The sequence below is a fragment of the Dipteris shenzhenensis genome, chromosome 32 (assembly GCF_047967505.1).
Source record: "Dipteris shenzhenensis isolate YYH24624 ecotype China chromosome 32, Dip_SZ_1.0, whole genome shotgun sequence".
In the NCBI taxonomy this organism is placed as follows: Eukaryota; Viridiplantae; Streptophyta; class Polypodiopsida; order Gleicheniales; family Dipteridaceae; genus Dipteris; species Dipteris shenzhenensis.
The window spans coordinates 40,600,313-40,617,617 of NC_141627.1; the positions used below are offsets into that span (position 1 = coordinate 40,600,313).

The 17,305-nt window shown below is 42.8% G+C and overlaps 1 pseudogene; it reads right to left on the reverse strand.

The window, feature by feature from the left end:
- Positions 1–662: 662 nt before the first annotated feature.
- LOC147880753 (uncharacterized) lies at positions 663–17,276 on the reverse strand (annotated as a pseudogene).
- Positions 17,277–17,305: the final 29 nt, after the last annotated feature.

Sequence of the window (17,305 nt, forward strand, 5' to 3'; positions counted from 1 at the left end):
CAAATAGGCCACAATGTCAACCAATAATAATGGACAACTGCCTGAACCTTGGCAATGTACCACTCAATCCTTAAGACGAGAAGTGAGGTGGAGCTTTGGCACTGGTAGGAAACATTAAAGCATCTGAGAGAGATAATGCCAAAGGGGTCGATAATGCAATCCCAATCCATACTACCTGACAACCAAGGTAAAAGATAGAAAAGTACCATTAGCATGAAGACATTCCCCATAAATTGAATTCCTCAGGAGAAAATCAAATAAGAGCGTCTAGGTTTTGTAAAGCTAGTGGACAAGGAAACACCTTGGAACAATGTGAACTCTCAACCTGTAAGGAATTTTCTTCAAGAGAGGTGCAACCTTGTCATTTATGATGGGAGAATATTTCTTTCCAATCCAAAATCATTCGAGAGGCAAAAGGACATCCCTTAACTCTGCCATCAATATATCCCAAAATAAAATCCCATTGAGTGGGATGCTAGTGCCCAAAAGCATGAGTAGTTAAATGTAAAAGCAAATGACAGAGCATAGTAGTCCAAGGCTGATCACCCTATATAAATTCCAACATCATTTTCCCTTTATGTGCCAAAACATGTATATGAATGCTCAAGATATTCAAACCACCATACATCTTTGGCAAACATTTGTGCTCCATGGAGAGTAATCTAATTCTCTTGTGGCCATGCTTCAAGCACCAAAAAGTTTCCACTGTTGGTAAACTGAAAGGAAAGCATGGAGTGAATACAAACTCAGAATTCTTGCTTATAGAATGAAGAAGGGTGAGGTCCTTATGTAGGCACCTTTTACATGATCACTGACATCACTGATGACTTCAGAGCTCCACAATCATCTCCTCAATCTACTCCTAGATTCTCTCAATCATCCTATGTGGCTTCTACCACCACCTAACTGTGCTTATGGGCACCTAACTGTGCCTCTAGCACACACACATAGAAACCAAGGTGTGCCTGAGGCATACACCTTGAGATATCCCAACAAACCCCCCCTCAAGGGAATGCCTCAGGCTATGTCAAGGATACATCTAGCACAAGGTGTCACATGCCATCTCATGGTGGTCATGGATCTATCAATGGCTAGGATCTCAAGCTAGCAAGGGTTCCCATGGGTGTAAGGTAAACAAAAGGGATACAAAAGATCTTCCAATGGTTATCTCCCCTGCATGTACATGCACACAATGTCTGCAGGAGGTACCATGGAGAAAACACATACACATGGCCTACATCATATGGTGACCAGAGGTGTTTACAAAACACACAAAACACAATAGTTTATTTCATTCATTTTGGAGGACTATCCAGGCTGAGTACCTTGACTCAACAAAAGAGAGATCTGGAGCATACATAGAGATGATTCAAAAAGCATAATCTTCAAAGGATGCCTCATCTTGTGGAGGCACATCAATTGAAAGTAGATTGGCATTTTTTATCTTTGAAGTTGCTTCCTTTTTGGCTCTACAAAACCTTTCATGATGATTGTTTTTGCCACAGTGTTTGCATGGATTGATTTTGAAGCAGTCCTTTGAGAGGTGATTTGTCTTCCCACAATGATTGCAAGGTGAAAACTTGCCCTTCTGGATTTTTATGGCATAGGCTATGTCATTGCCTTTTCGGAGCTCCATGTGCCTTTCTTCTTCTTGGAGAGCAGAGATAAGACCTTCAAGATTAGGATTAGGAAGATTTTTTAAAGTGGTAACAATATGATCATAATCTTCAAGCATACTCTTGAGCAACACTACCATTGCATCATCTGTTTGTTGCTTATTGCTGATTTTCCAGCCAATGGGATAGCCCAAATGTCTTACTATGTTTTCCGAATAAATAATCTGGCCTGGCCACAGGATAGCATGCCAGTCACAATGCTTGAGAGGCAAGAGTTTTGATTTCTGAAAATTAATTTTAAGACCAGCTGCCAACCCAAAATCTGAAAGGGTATCCATCAAGAGGAGAATCTCCAAAGGATTGTTTTTTAGCATGAAGAATGAATCATCTGCATAGGCCTGTGCAATGAAGGGTCATGAACTAGAAATCTGAAGCCCCTCTAGCTATCCAGTATCAACCATGTGATCCATATAAAGAAGCAAAGGATGTGAAGCGATGGCATAAAGCAAAGCACTGAGAGGGCATCCCTGTCGAACTGAATGTTCGAGAGTCCAAGACTCAGACAAATGATTCCCTATAAAGCATTGTGCAATGGAATTTGAGTAAAGCCAATATATGACATTAACTAACTTTGGCCCAAAACCAAGTTTTAACATGATTTGAGAGACATAATCCCACTGTACTGTATTAAATGCCTTTGCCACATCCACCTACATGACCAACACATCTTGATCTGAATATTTTGCATATTCCATTGCGATGAGAGTGTTAGAGATATTGTCATGTATGTGCCGTCTTGGAACAAAACCATATTGCCTGGGATGAAGTCCATCATGAAGGATATCTTTATCCGATGTACCAACATTTTGGCAATCAGTTTGTATATAACCGGCATCAAAGTGATGGGCATCCAGTCATCCATAGTCTCACATAGAGGTTTTTTGGGTACAAGCTTAACCAGACCATGCTTCCAAGCTGAGGGAAGATGTTGATGCTGCCAGGCTACATTAATAAACTGCAGAATTAGACCCTTCAATTCAGGCCAAAAGGCTTCAAAAAATTCAACCGTCAGACCATCCCAGCCAGGGGATTTATGTTTACCCAAATGCTTAAGGGCTTCATCCAATTCAACATCTGAAAAAAACATTTCTAGCATTGAGGCTTTTTGCAAGGAGACAATAGGAAAAACAAGCTCAGTAAATCTGTTACGAGCCAATGCAACCTGAGGTGTAGAAGAAGATGGCTGGGAAAAAAGAAGCTGAAAATGATCCAAACATTGTTTTTCTAGCTGAGATAGAGTCTGGGTCCACCAAAGACCGTCTGATTTCCTGACCCTCATGATAGATTGGATTTGTCTATGTGCATGTAAGTTCTGAAAAAAAGATTTAGAGGAACAGCCCTTATCTAGCGTAGGTTTTTAACTCTGGCCCTGATCTACCGTTTGGACAGTTTATCATTGGCATCAATTAAGGAGGAAGCACAAGATGATAAATGTTGCTAAGAAGCAGATAGAGATCTTTGATGACTAATCTGTACCAAATACTGCTTGTATGATTTTGCCCACTGGATATGTTGTCTGGTTTCTGCCATGTACCATCTTCCATATTCCTTAATGACATTTTGAATACGATGTATGAAAGAGGTCCAAGCAAAGTCCAGATCCTCCTGAGCATGGGATAGCAATGGCCTGCAAGCCAGTCTGATCATATGCTGAAATTTTTCATGAGAAAGATATAATTGATTGACCTATAAATTTCTGGCTGAAGAGAGCTGCAAGTCATCCAGAGGCATACTAAAAGAAAGGGTAAGCCAAAGTGGAGTGTGATCAGATAATTGTTGTGAATAATCAGTCCACATCTGACATGTACATTCATCAAAGCCTGGCCCAATATTTTGTAAAAGCATTATGATGATATGTAAATCCCATAACTGAAGGGTGAGTTGCTGTCCATAAATCTGCAAATTGAAGTGATGATGTCATATGTTCCCATTGCTGGATTTCAGAGGGCAGCATATGGGATTTATGTGTGGTATTGTCCTTCCAGTGAGGAGAATTGTTGAAATCACCACAAAGTAGAGCATTTGAAGACCAAGGATATTGCTTTATGGAGTTCCACATTTGAGCTCTGGAAGCTGAATTTTGAGAGGCATACAAAGATCCTATTTCAAAAATCTCTCCATTGATCATACATTGGATAATCATCCATCGTCCACCAAAATCATTATATGCTATCCAGGGTTGTAGATCATGTCTGGCTAAAATGCACAGCCCAGAGAATTGTTTAGATCCTGAATAAAATATATCATATCCAAAAAAAAACCCATGTTGGCCAGTAAAAAAATGCTGATTATGCTCTTGTAGATACACAACATCCGGATGAGTTGTATTTACATAATGCCATAGAAGCCTCCATTTATTCTGGTTGCAGAGGCCCTGTATATTATACGAAAAACATTTAAGAGAAGCACGCATGAAAATATATACAAGAGATGATCAGTCCTCCAAAAGAACGGGAGGCCTCAAGCCTCTGCCATTGCCACATGGTCTTGCTGACCCTCAGCATCCAATTCCCTGATAATATCATCTTCTTCACAAAGGGGAAGACCCTTCTTGACTACATTAACCCATGCCTTTGAGATGGGGTTGCTTGAAGAGGTAGAAGATTGTCCTGGAGAAGGAGAAGAGGCATCCCAATTATGAGATTAGAGAGGTCTTTGTTTGAGAGGCACCGTCTTCTTTGTAGTCTGCCATCCCTCATGAGAAGATGAGTTATTTTCCCCTAACTTGCTTTTTCCTTTATCCTTATTTTGAGCTGAATTGGCGTGGCTCCCTGTATGAACTGAAGGCTTTGCTCCTTTAGCTTCAATCTTTTCCACATATGTCTTCTGACCTCCTTTATTAGATGGCATAGGAATAGCTGCTGGAGGAGGTGGATGAAGGATAGAGGGACACTCCGAAGCAAGATGCCCAAACTTGTGACAAGAAAAATAAGCTCTCCAAAAATGCCCCATTTTAAAGTGAAATATTTCTTTCCCAAATTAACACCCTCAATCTCAACTGCAATAGAGGAGGGGGTCGGTCTATCAGTATCCCATAATATGCAAAAACGATTTTTATTACCTGTGGGACGAGGGGGACAGATCACTTGTCCCAATGTCATAGCTAAACCTGGAAGCTCTGTTCTAATGTAATCTGGAAAATCAACCACTTCAACCCATAGAGGGCAATGATACTTGATGAGGTTCTGATAGTCCTTATTAGGGGACCAGGGCATGATATGCACCATTTATTGACCAAAAAATAAAGGAGACATTTCTAGCATCTTTTGTTTTGTCAAAGCATCCAAAAGATGAACTTCATACAATCCTCAGGAGGCAAAATAGACTCCTTCTACATAGCATCCACCTAGGAGAGAATTCACCCATTGTCCCACATCATTAGCAAAGGGAATTTTGCCTGGGAAAAAGATGATAACTGCAGTTTGAGAGAGCTTCTTCAAAGGATGCACAAGAGATGGCAACTTCATTTCGTAAGTGAGTTCCGGAGCAGGTTGAATCCATTCCCTTCTACTTTGTTGAAAATCATCATTCAACATATCAAACACATAGGAAGCATCTTCAGATGAAGGAGCTATGGGCGAAGAGGTTTCCCTTGATTGTCTTTTGGGTTCAGGAAAGAGTGCTCTCTTGACATAATACTTGTTTGCTTCTACCATGGAGGCTAAGAGATGCAACAGATATCAAACGGAGAGAATCAGACAGGGCACAAAGAAGGGCTGATAGGCTGTACGGACGTTGGACTGAAGGACTGTACGGACGTACGGAGAAACTGACAGAACTGTACGGACAAATTGACAAGTTGCAGGAAAGGACTGACAGGCTGTACGGGACAACTGACAGGCGTACGAAAAATTTGGCGATTGTACGGAAGGATTAATGGAAACAGTACTGACGGACTGTACGGACTTAAGGAAGGAAGACTGCAGGTAAGAAAGGTTGTCCAGGGTGGAACGGAGTCATGAAGGTAAGGCAACCTGATGCAAAATCTATGTACTACCGTATGGGAACAGTACGACAGGCGTACGAAAGTACGGACTGAAATACGGGTGCCACACGATCTTGGTCGAAGCTGATCAGCGTATGCAGCGAGCACTCAGACCCTCACGATCGACTCTCTCTCACACACGACTCACCCACACACCCTCACACGTGCACACGCACAGAGCCATCTCTCGCTCACACACACACACACACACACACACTTTTTTTTGTGAGAAGAAAGCTTTTATTTCTATATAATAATTACATTCATAGCTGCTTCAAAAAACGAAGTAGCTACTACTCAAGAAAAGATCTCAGTATAGGCTGTATACACATCCTGATCAATCAAACGAGTCTGAAAACAATCGTAGAATGATTGTTGCAGAGATCGTTTGAAAAAAAGAAAGGATGAAAATAGTGGATCACCAAAGACTCTATGATTTCTATCCATCCATAAAGTCCATAGGGTCCAATATCGCACCCATATAAAAAATAAATCAAAACCCTGTCTCTGGGGATGAAATCCAAACAACCAGAAAAATCTACCAAAAGTAACAGTAGGAAATCGCTGTCGAAGCCTCTGTCTGATGAGAGCAATGACATCAGAAGTATTTGGACAGGACCAAAAGATGTGGAGCACTGTGATTTAGTAGAGTGCGAGCATCTGTGACAAACAACTGAAGCAATATGTCTGTGTGCGAGTAACTGTCCAGATGGAAAAATGCCAAGGAGAACTCGCCATAGGAAAAGCTGTTGTCGAAGAGGGACTTTGTAATGCCAAAGGAGACGCATCCTTTTTCTCCACCACTTCATTGGACGATCCATATGCCAAACAGTATTTGCTATGTTGGAAATCCAAGGTGGAGGTAATAACACTCTATACAATGATGACACTGTGATATGTGAAAGCTTCAAAGGACGGACATATGAGGAAGGAGAGCATAAAATCCAATCCTCAAGCCGATGTTGTATTTCTAAATGAGGTACCGGCAAGTACGGTTGGAGCATTGCTGAAATTTTATGCCATAAAGGACGATAATGAGCTCCCAAGCCATATTTGCGAGCAGCCAAAGAAAAAGATAGAATTGTGCCATCATCGTGAAGTACATCCGCCACAAATGAAATGCCTTTGAAGGAGAGAAAATAAGAACGTCGGGGTTCTTGTATGGCCAAAGGTGGGTGGAATACTTTAGACCAAAAGAGATTCTCTACCCTCAAAGAGTTGCCCGAGAGAGAGTCCCTGCCTTTCCATTCCAAGTGGGATAGAATGTGTTTCCAATCAAGAAGCAGAGAAGAAACAAAAGGGCATCCTCTGATCTTGCCTTGTATAGAGCCAAATAAAAATTCCCACTGAGTAGGCTGCCGATTCCCAAAAGCAGATGTATGAAGATGTAATAAGAGAGAGCGAATCATAAAAGCCCAAGGCTGATCTCCTTGTAGAAACTGCATCATCATTTTCCCCCTGTGAGCAAGTAAATGCATTTGAATATTGAGAATGTTCAGACCCCCGTGCATCTTTGGAGAACAGAGACGATGCATGGAGAGTAATCTGAGACTTTTCTTGCCATGTTTTGAACGCCAGAAAATTTCCATGATAGCTGACGTAAATGAAACCAAATCTGCCTTAGTGAACATAGTGAGAGGCAGATAAAATTGTATGTATGCTATCAAAATGGATTGTGTAATTCGCAGACGAACATGTAATGGCCAAGTTGCAAGCTTCCAATATTCAAGTTTTGCCCTCAACTTTAGTAGCACCCAATCAGTTTGTTGTGAACGGGTGAGTCCCCATCCTAAAGGATAACCAAGATGTCGAATGAATTGAGAAGCAGGGATAATTTCCCCAGGCCACAAAAGGTTGTGCCAGTTCTGTGGATGTAAAGGCAACAATTTTGATTTTTGAAAATTTACCCGAAGGCCAGCAGCCAATCCATATGTAGAAAGAGCATGCATAATCATGGACAGATCAGCCCGAGTATTTTTTGGAGTAAAGAATGAATCATCGGCATAAGCTTGAGCAATCATGCTGCGACTGCCAAGGATCTCCAAACCGTACAGCTGGTCAGTGTCCAAGAGGTGATCCAGATATTGAAGCAGTGGATGAGTGGCTATGGCAAAAAGTAAAGCACTCAGTGGACATCCTTGTCTGACAGAGCAAGCAAGAGTCCAGGATGGAGAAATATCTCCTGAAAGTATGCAGGCAGCTTCACTATCTTGATATAGCCAATTGATGAGTTGCTGCATTTTTGTGCCAAAACCCAAAGCCTGCATAGTCGATGAAATGAAATCCCACTGAACTGTATCAAAAGCTTTGGCAATATCAACTTGCAATAACAGAACATCCTACTGTGTGTATTTGGCATATTCAATTCCAATGTAGGCATTAGCAATGTTATCGGTGATATGCCTACGCAGGACAAAGCCATATTGTGCAGGATGCAACCCATCATGTAAAAACCCCTTTAGCCGAGCAACAATCATTTTGGTAGTGACTTTGTAAATTACAGGCATAAGAGTGATAGGTCTCCAGTCTGCCAAAGACTCACAAATTTGTTTTTTAGGAAGGAGTTTAACAAGACCTCTCTTCCATGTGTCTGGCATTTTCTGATGTTGCCATGCAGCATTCACCATAGATAGTAATGGATGCTTCAAAATAGGCTAGTATGCTAGAAAAAACTCGACTGTCAAACCATCCCATCCAGGGGATTTCCATCTGTCACATGATTTGATGGCATCTGACAGTTCCCTCTCAGTAAAGGGTTCCTCCAATTCCAAAGCTTGAGTAGGGGAAATGATTGGAGAAACATTTTGCAACAGTAAATTTCGTGCAAGCAAAACCTGTTGCGAGGGAGGAGCTGCAGAGCCAAATTGCTGAGAGAAGTGATGCACACAAACAGAGGCAAGCTGTGACCGTGAAGTAGTCCATGATCCATCAGGCATAAGCACTCTGCAAATTTCTGTTTTGATTCTCCTCTGATGCAAACTCTTGAAAATTTCTTTGGAAGAGCAACCTTTATCTGTGAAGGCTCTTTGTCTTGCTCTAGTCTCCCATTTTGCCAGTTTCTTGTGATCATTTAGTTTAAGACAATGTCTGGCCTGACATAATGTGGTTTGCTCATGCATGGACAGCGAACGATGATGACTGAGTTCAGTGAGGTCTTGACAAGTAGACTTGGCCTGAGCAATGGTTTCCCTCAGAGTCTTCATGTAAGACTTGCCATAAACTCTAATCACCATTTGCATTTTAGAAATAAAAGAAGCCCAGGCATCATCAGCATGAAGATGGTTGCTAGATGCTGATGATGCCTGCTAGATGAAAGACAATGAGCTGCTTCAGTAACCATTGCCTTAAATTCAGCATGTTGCAAATAACTGTTGTTGATGATTAGATGTCGCCTTTGTGGCAATCTATCATCTGGCATCTTATGAAAAGATAACCGCAGCCATAGTGGTGCATGGTCTGAATGCACAAAGGCATAGTCAATCCACATTTTGCATGCGAAATCCCCATTTTGTTGGGGAGCAACACTATACCAACGATCCAGTCGTGCCTTATAAGCGGAAAGAGCATTATGTTGAAAAGTGTAGCCCGGTGGCAAAGGCTGCAATTCCTTCCAAAGGTCAACTAGATCCAAATGCAAGAGTAGTTGAGACCAGGCATGCCTTTCAGGAGATAACATATGATCGTGGCTGGAAGTGTTGTCTCCCTGTTGTGGAGCATTATTGAAATCCCCACATATGTAGGCATGAGATCTCCACGGGTATTGTTGCATAGCATGCCAAATTACAGTTCTATCTCGAGATGACTGAGGTGCATAAACTGAAGCAAATTCAAACACCTCTCCTCTAATAATGCATTGGAGAACAAGCCATCTGCCTTTGTTGTCATTTAATGCAATGACTGGTTGAAGCTCATGTTTGATCAGAAGGACAACCCCTGAGAAAGAGTGCTCTCCAGCATAGAAAATGTCATACCCACAGTAGTGTCCTGTCTTGCCTGCATAAATATGTTGGTTGTGCTCTTGTAATGCCACTATGTCAGGCTGAAATCTGTTGATGTACAGCCATATAGATTTCCATTTCCTATTGTCACACATGCCCTGGACATTGAGTGTAAAACAGGTGATGTGAGCAGTCATATATACAGATATTTATAGTAATGTAACAACTATGTACAGCAGCAAAATGTATGAGGTCAGCCTTGCATTTCTATCTCACGGTCGAGGCCTCGCCCCTGAGAAGAAGTAGTCGCCTGAGAAGTAGACAGCAAAGCAGCAACCTCTTCTTCAAGGAAGAGTGTTCTGCTGGCTATTACTGCAGCCCATGTAATCCCAATTCCTGTATTGATCTCTGGGGTGTTTCCGCTAGAAGAGGCACCATTCCAAGTGCGAGGGGGTGGAATTCTTCGAACAGAAATAACCTTTCTTGGGCTCTGCCAGCCATCAGTTGAAGGTTGCTTTCCTTTGGGCAAGGATTGAGTAGCAGGAGGTGAATGTGAAGTGAGATTCGCATTGGTAGCTACTGAATTTTTGCCTTTATCCTGACTCCCAGAATGCTGTCTACTGCTTTTGTTTTTGTTGGCAATTGGAGTAGGAGCATCTTTAGTGGGCATGTGGACTGGCAAGGTGACATGAGGCATTTTATGTGGGTTCAGTGGACACTGTGAAGCCATGTGTCTAAACTTTTTGCATTCAAAACAGGCCCCTGCAAATAAACCCCATTTGAGTTTGTAAAATGCACTCCCCATGTTGACATTATTCACCGTGACTGAGTAAGAGTCCGGTGTGGGATTATCAGTATCCCAGAGAATGCAAAATCTGTTTGAATTACCATTTGGCAGTGGTGGGCAGACCACTTTACCTAAAGAGGCTGCAATTTTAGGCAAAAGTGAGGCCATGCATTGGGGAAAATCAACCACTTCAACCCAGACTGGGCATCTGTGTCGGATTAAAGCCTGAAAGTCCCTTGTGGGAGACCATGGCAAGACATGCACCATTTGCTACCCAAAAAAGAGAGGTGAATGTTCCAAAAGCATTTGTATGTGGATCTCATCCACCATGATAACTTCAAAAAAGCCCCTGGCTGCATAGTGTACTTTACGAACAAAAGAGCCAGCCAATGTGCGTGTAAGCCAGTTGCCTATCTCTGCAGCTGGTGGCATCCGGCCTGGAAAGAATAATATGACTGCATTCTTGGCATATTCTCTGACTGGATCCACAATTTCATCGACCTCAACCATAAGGCCAATTGAAGGAACCGAATCTTTCCACTCTTTTCGCGTATCTGCAAATCCTTCATGCATTACATCATATACCAGTTGAGCCTCAAGAGTATCATGCATCGGGTCATGCTGACCCTCAACCTGCTTTTGCTTCTTGCAGGGAGCCGAGCGCTCCTTTTGAAACGTTTTTTCATATGAATATTCTGCCATGACTTTGTAAAAAAGGGAGCTTGAGAATGAAATATCTGTAAAAGGATAGGAAAAGCCAAAAAACCAGTCCCAAAGAAAGTAAAAGGGAGGAGAAGGAGAGTATAACTGGTGAGCAGAGGGATAGGTGAGATTTTGGCAGAAGACACAGGACTGCTAGGGAAGACACCGAAGCAGAAAAACCCCAAAAACTGTACGATGAGGGATGACGAAAACAGCACACAGTTACGATGAGGGATGACGAAAACAGCACACAATTACGATAAGGGATGACGAAGACAGCAAAAAAAGGGCGACGGAGTAGCTACACAACGCCTGAGACAGGTCCGTACAACAGTACGGGACTGTACGGCTGAAATTCGTACAATACAAACAAAAAACAGCCAGCTGTGAGGAAAAGAAAGCTATAGACTAGCAGCACAAAGCCTGAGATAGGTCCGTACAACAGTACGGGACTGTACGGCTGAAATTCGTATAGTATGAACACAAAACAGGCAACTAAGGCAAAGAAAGAAGGACGTGAGGATGCGAGCAGGCCGCCAGGGTAAACGTCAGCAGTACGGAAGGCAAAACGGGCCTGACGGCAGCCTCCACACACACACACACACACACACACACGAGCGCGTGCACGCTTTTCTTGTGTGGTGAAATCCAGAAACAGCACCAAAGAGAGGGAAAGCTAGTTACAAGCATCAAAAGATCTCATTATATGACAAAGAAGGCCGGATAATCTAGATCTCGCGCATGTAGATATCATAGAATGATTTCTGTAGAGATGCTATAGTATTTAGCAAGAGGGGGATCATGAAAGACCTGATGGTTGCAGTTCTTTGATAGGCTCTCAAGAGTCCAATAACGAACCCAGTAAAAAGGATGATCATATCCTTGCCCGACCGAATGAAAACCAAACCACAAGAATAGCTTGCCAAAAGAAGTATTGGTGGAACGAGCTTGTAGCAGTTTTGCAACAAAAGTAAGAAATCACTCACACACACACACTTTTTTTTTTTTTTTTTTTTTTGGGTAAAATCCATTGTATTTATATGCTCATAAATTTACAATATGGGAAGTCTCCCACACACTAGCAAAGAACTCCGAAAGAGAGCCCGATAGAAGAACTCAAAAACAAGTAGAGAACACTTCAAGGCAAGTAGCATCCAAATCCCTTGCAGCAAGACTGTCATGTAAAGACTGCTTAAGGGACATTCTGAAGAAAATATATGCCTGAGGAAACTGTTGACCCATCCTGGAATGCAGTCTCTGTGTCCAGATGGTCCATAATACCCAAAAGCGAGTCCAATGAAAGAAAAGGAGTAATGGAGACATCTGAGATGAGCAGCATCCAAACATCCAGAAAAGTTTCCCAAATCTGATAGAAGGGAACCGAAGCCGCAGTAAATGAGAAACATGAGTGATCAATGTGCGAGAGTGCGGACAAAACCATAATAAGTGAGGAACTGTCTCGCGAGGATGAGAGCAACGGGGGCAGAAAGGAGAAGCAATGCGGCGAGCTGCCAATTTCACCCCAATGGAAAAGGCTCCCACTATACATCTCCAAAAGAAAAGCCTCTGTTTCAATGGCAATTTGGTTTTCCAGATTTTCATGAGACGGGATTGCCACCAAGATAAAGGCCTATCCAAATTCCAAAGAGTGTTGGCATGCTTGTCAATCCATGGCTGTGGAAGAAGAAATCTGTAAACCTTCGAGGAAGTCAGATTGTGTATCGAAAGTGTATGTGTAGCAGGAGGTATGGAAGTCAAATTCCAGTCCATTAATCTGTCCTGTGCAAACAGTGGAGGAACCGGAACAAATGGCTGCATCATAATTGAAAGTGTTCTCCAAATGGATCTATGATGCAGACCCAAGGAGAATGTCCTGCAAGCTTGTGGAAATGAAAGTGTATAGCCTTGTTGATCCACAACATCACCAACAAATCTTATGCCCAATTTCATGAGATTATATGCTTTGATAGGTGCCTGTAAAGCGAGAGGCGATGCAAACACCTTGCTCCAATGGATGCTTTCCAATCGAAAAGAATTGCCATGATGAGAGGAAGCACCTGTCCATTTTGCATATGAAAGAATTCTCTTCCAATCATGAAGAAAAGCAGTAGAAACAGGGCAACCAGGAATTTTCCCCTGAAAATTAGATAAAACTGCTTCCCAGTGATCTGTAATCCAATGCCCATATGCATGGGAAGCCATGTTTCCACACATAGCTGCTAACATAATAGCCCATGGTTGATTTTGCTGAAAAAAATCAGCAATCATAGTGCTCTTTCTTGCCAACATATGAACCTGGAGATTGAGAATATTCAGCCCCCCATGAGTCTTGGGTGAACAAATAGACAGCATAGGTAGTAGTCGCAAAGCTTTTTTAAGAGATTTACTTTTCCAAAATATCTCCATAGCTTGGGACATATAAGAGGCCAAATGCTTGAAAGACCAAGGAAGAAGAGGCAAATAAAATTGCACATATGCCATAATGATGGACTGTACTATCCGGAGTCGAACATGTAGAGGCCAAGTGGACAAATGCCAGTATTCCAGCTTCTTATTGATCTTTTGAAGCACCCATTTGAGCTGTTGTTGCGGAGTAATATTCCAGCCAATGGGATATCCGAGATGTCTGACAATAGTAAAGGAAGAGATAATGTGGCCTGGCCAAAACAGTGCATGCCAATCAGCTTCTTTCAAAGCTAGAAGTTTTGATTTCTGAAAATTGATATGCAGTCCAGCAGCTATGCCAAAATCATTCAGTGTATGCATCAAACAAGAAAGATCACTTTGAGAATTCCTTGGCATGAAGAATGAATCATCAGCATAGGCCTGTGCAAGAAAAGACTGTGCCCCTGGAATTTGCAAACCATGAAGCTGTCCTGTATCTGCCAGATAGTCCATATGCAAGAGTAACGGATGGGTAGCAATGGCATACAGTAAGGAACTAAGAGGGCAACCCTGTCTCACTGAGCGAGTCATAGTCCAGGTTCTTGACAACCCACCACCAAGCAAGCACTGTGCGGTGGCATGAGAATAAAGCCAGTAAATGATGTGGACAAGTCGAGAGCCAAATCCCAATTTTTGCATAGTTTGAGAGATGAAATCCCAATGGACAGTATCAAAAGCTTTCGCAATGTCTACTTGCAGAATGAGAACATCTTGTTTAGAATATTTGGCATACTCAATCGCAAGCAAGGCGTTGGAGATATTGTCAGTGATCTGCCTCCTGGGGACAAACCCATACTGCCTAGGATGAAGTCCTGCTTGCAAGAGGAAGCGAACCCTGAGGACAATCATTTTAGCAATGAGTTTGTAAATGACAGGCATGAGGGAAATAGGCCGCCAATCAGCCATCGTCTCACACAACCTTTTTTTGGGAATCAATTTTACCAGGCCATGTTTCCAGGATGGAGGTAGAGATTGTTCTGCCCAAGCATGATTGATCATTAGAAGGAGAGTAATCTTGAGATCACCCCAAAATGCACGGAAGAATTCAACAGTCAGTCCATCCCAACCAGGGGAGCTGCTTTTGCGTAGATGACTCAAAGCATCTTCCAGTTCACTAAGCATAAAAGGCTGCTCCAATGCATGGGCCTGTTCCCGAGATACTATGGGCTGAACATGCATAAGAAATTGAGACCTGGCTGCATTTACTTGCATCAAATGATCAGGTCGAGAAGAAAGGAGCTGCTGAAAGTGACTAGAACATTGCAATTCCAAGTCGGATTTGGAAGTGGTCCAGGTGCCATCAGCTTTCTTGATCCTGCAAATATCCTCCTTTCGCCTATCCGCATGGAGACTTTTAAAAAAGGCTTTGGAGGAGCAGCCCTTATCCAAAAGGGGTTTCATACGAGCTCGGATTTGCCACTTCTTTAATTTGCGAAGATCATTTTGATGGATGATATGAGCCGCATAAGCACAAGAATCCTGTTCAGAAGAAGTAAGCTGCCTATGAGAACTGATTGCATCCATTTGCTGCTTGTGGGATTGAGCCCATTTTATCTTGAGCCGAAGGTTTTCCATGTAACTCCGTCCATAGTCTTGAATAACAGCCTGTAAACGATGAGCAAGGCTGATCCAAGCAAAATCCATATCCTCCTGAGCATGTGAGAGGAGGGGACGGACAGCCACTCTCACCATGTTCTGAAATTGTTGATGAAGCAAGTAGGCACTATTAACATGGAGCAAGCGATGACCAAAAAAAGGCATATCATCTGTCAGACGTGCTATTGATAATGTCAAGCATACTGGGAAATGATCAGATAGCAGGAGGGAGTGATCAATCCGCAATGTACATGTGAAATCAGCATACTGCTGAGCATGCAGCAAATACCATCTGTCAAGTCGAGCCCAGTAATGATTAAAAGCATTGTGATGATATGTATAACCCATATCTGTGTCCCTTGTTGAGAGCCATAGATCTTCAGCATGCAGAGATGAGAGCATATCTTCCCAATGTCGGAACTCAGTGGGAATCATGTGAGAGCGATGAGTAGTATTATCTTGGGAGGCAGGCGAATTGTTAAAGTCTCCACACAAAAAAGCATTGGAAAGCCATGGGTATTGTTTGAGGGAATCCCACATTTGAGCTCTAGTCGCAGAAGTTTGCGAGGCATAAACAGATGCTATTTCATAGAGAGTATCCTGCCAGGTGCACCTGATCACCATCCATCGACCCTGAGGATCATTGTGGGCCACCGTGGGCTGTATATCATGTTTTACAAGCATGCAAACCCCCGAAAAGTGCATTGTACCAGCATAAAAAATATCATAACCAGCATAGTGGCCTTGCTGACCAGCCAAGAAATGTTGATTGTGTTCTTGTAAGGAGATCACATCGGGATGCATTCTATGTACATAATGCCAGAAGAGTCTCCACTTATTGGCATTGCAAAGACCCTGAATATTGTATGTAATGCAAGTAATTGAAGTAGACATAAAAGATATGTACAGTCAAACCAAAAGGCAGAATAGAGTGTAAACTGTCAGGCCTCAGCCATGACATCAACATCCACCTGGGCTCCTGGATCATTAGCTCTATGGTCCTCATCATTATCACATACAGGGATGCCTCTTTTTAGCACATCAACCCACAGTTGAGAAGCAAGGCTGTCAGCAGGGGAAGAGGTCTGACCAGGGGTAGAAATTGAAGCATCCCAATGGCGAGATTGTAGTGGACGTGGTTTGAGAGCAAAAACCTTTTTGGGTTGCTGCCAGGCACCCTGGGGAGAGACATGAGATTCTGAAATTTTGCCCTTACCCTTATCCTTTTGCTTAGCTGAAACCTGAAGTACATTTTCTTTGGAAGGGACAGATTTGAGAGCCACATCACCCAGTTTAGTAGGCATTGCCTTAGACCCCGAGGCATAAGTCGGAGGGGGAGTATTTTCTGAAGCAATAGCTGTGGGAGGAAGCTGATGCAGAACTGCAGGACACTGTGAGGCTAAGTGGCCAAACTTATGGCATGTGAAACAAGCACCTGCAAAAACTCCCCATTTCAAGTCAAAATATTTTTCACCAAGGGGAACATCCTCCACTTCTACCGCAATGGAAGGAGGGGTGGGGTGATCTGTATCCCAAAGAATACAAAAGCGATTGCGATTACCCTAAGGGCGGGGTGGGCAAACAACTTGCCCCAAAGAGGCTGCCAAACTTGGTAACTCAGCCCTCATATAGTCTGGAAAATCCACCACCTCAACCCATACGGGGCAATGATGTCGAATGAGGCTGTGGTAATCTTTGTTTGGCGACCATGGCATGACATGCACCATTTGTCTGCCATAGAAAAGGGGCGACATCTCCAAAATCTGCTGGCGATATGAGGCATCTGAAAAGTGCACCTCATAAAAACCCCTAGAAGCAAAATATACCCCTTCAACAAAGCAGCCTCCCAACAATGCCTGAACCCATTGAGCCACATCATTTGCTGAAGGTAGCTTTCCTGGGAAGAAGATAATAACTGCTTGCTGAGAGAATTTTCGAAGAGGAGCAACCAATGATGGAAGCTTCAACTTGTATTTGATGGCCGGGGGAGGTTTGGCCCACTCCTTCCGGCTGTACTGAAATTCATCTTTAAGCATATCAAAGACATAGTGAGCGTCGACCGAATCTGTAGTAGAAAAATCAACCTGTTGTCTTTTGGAGTCCCGGGTCGACTCCTTACGAGAGTAGCTTTTGAATTGATCTTCCATGAAGAGAAGCAGGGCAGGATTGAAAGAAG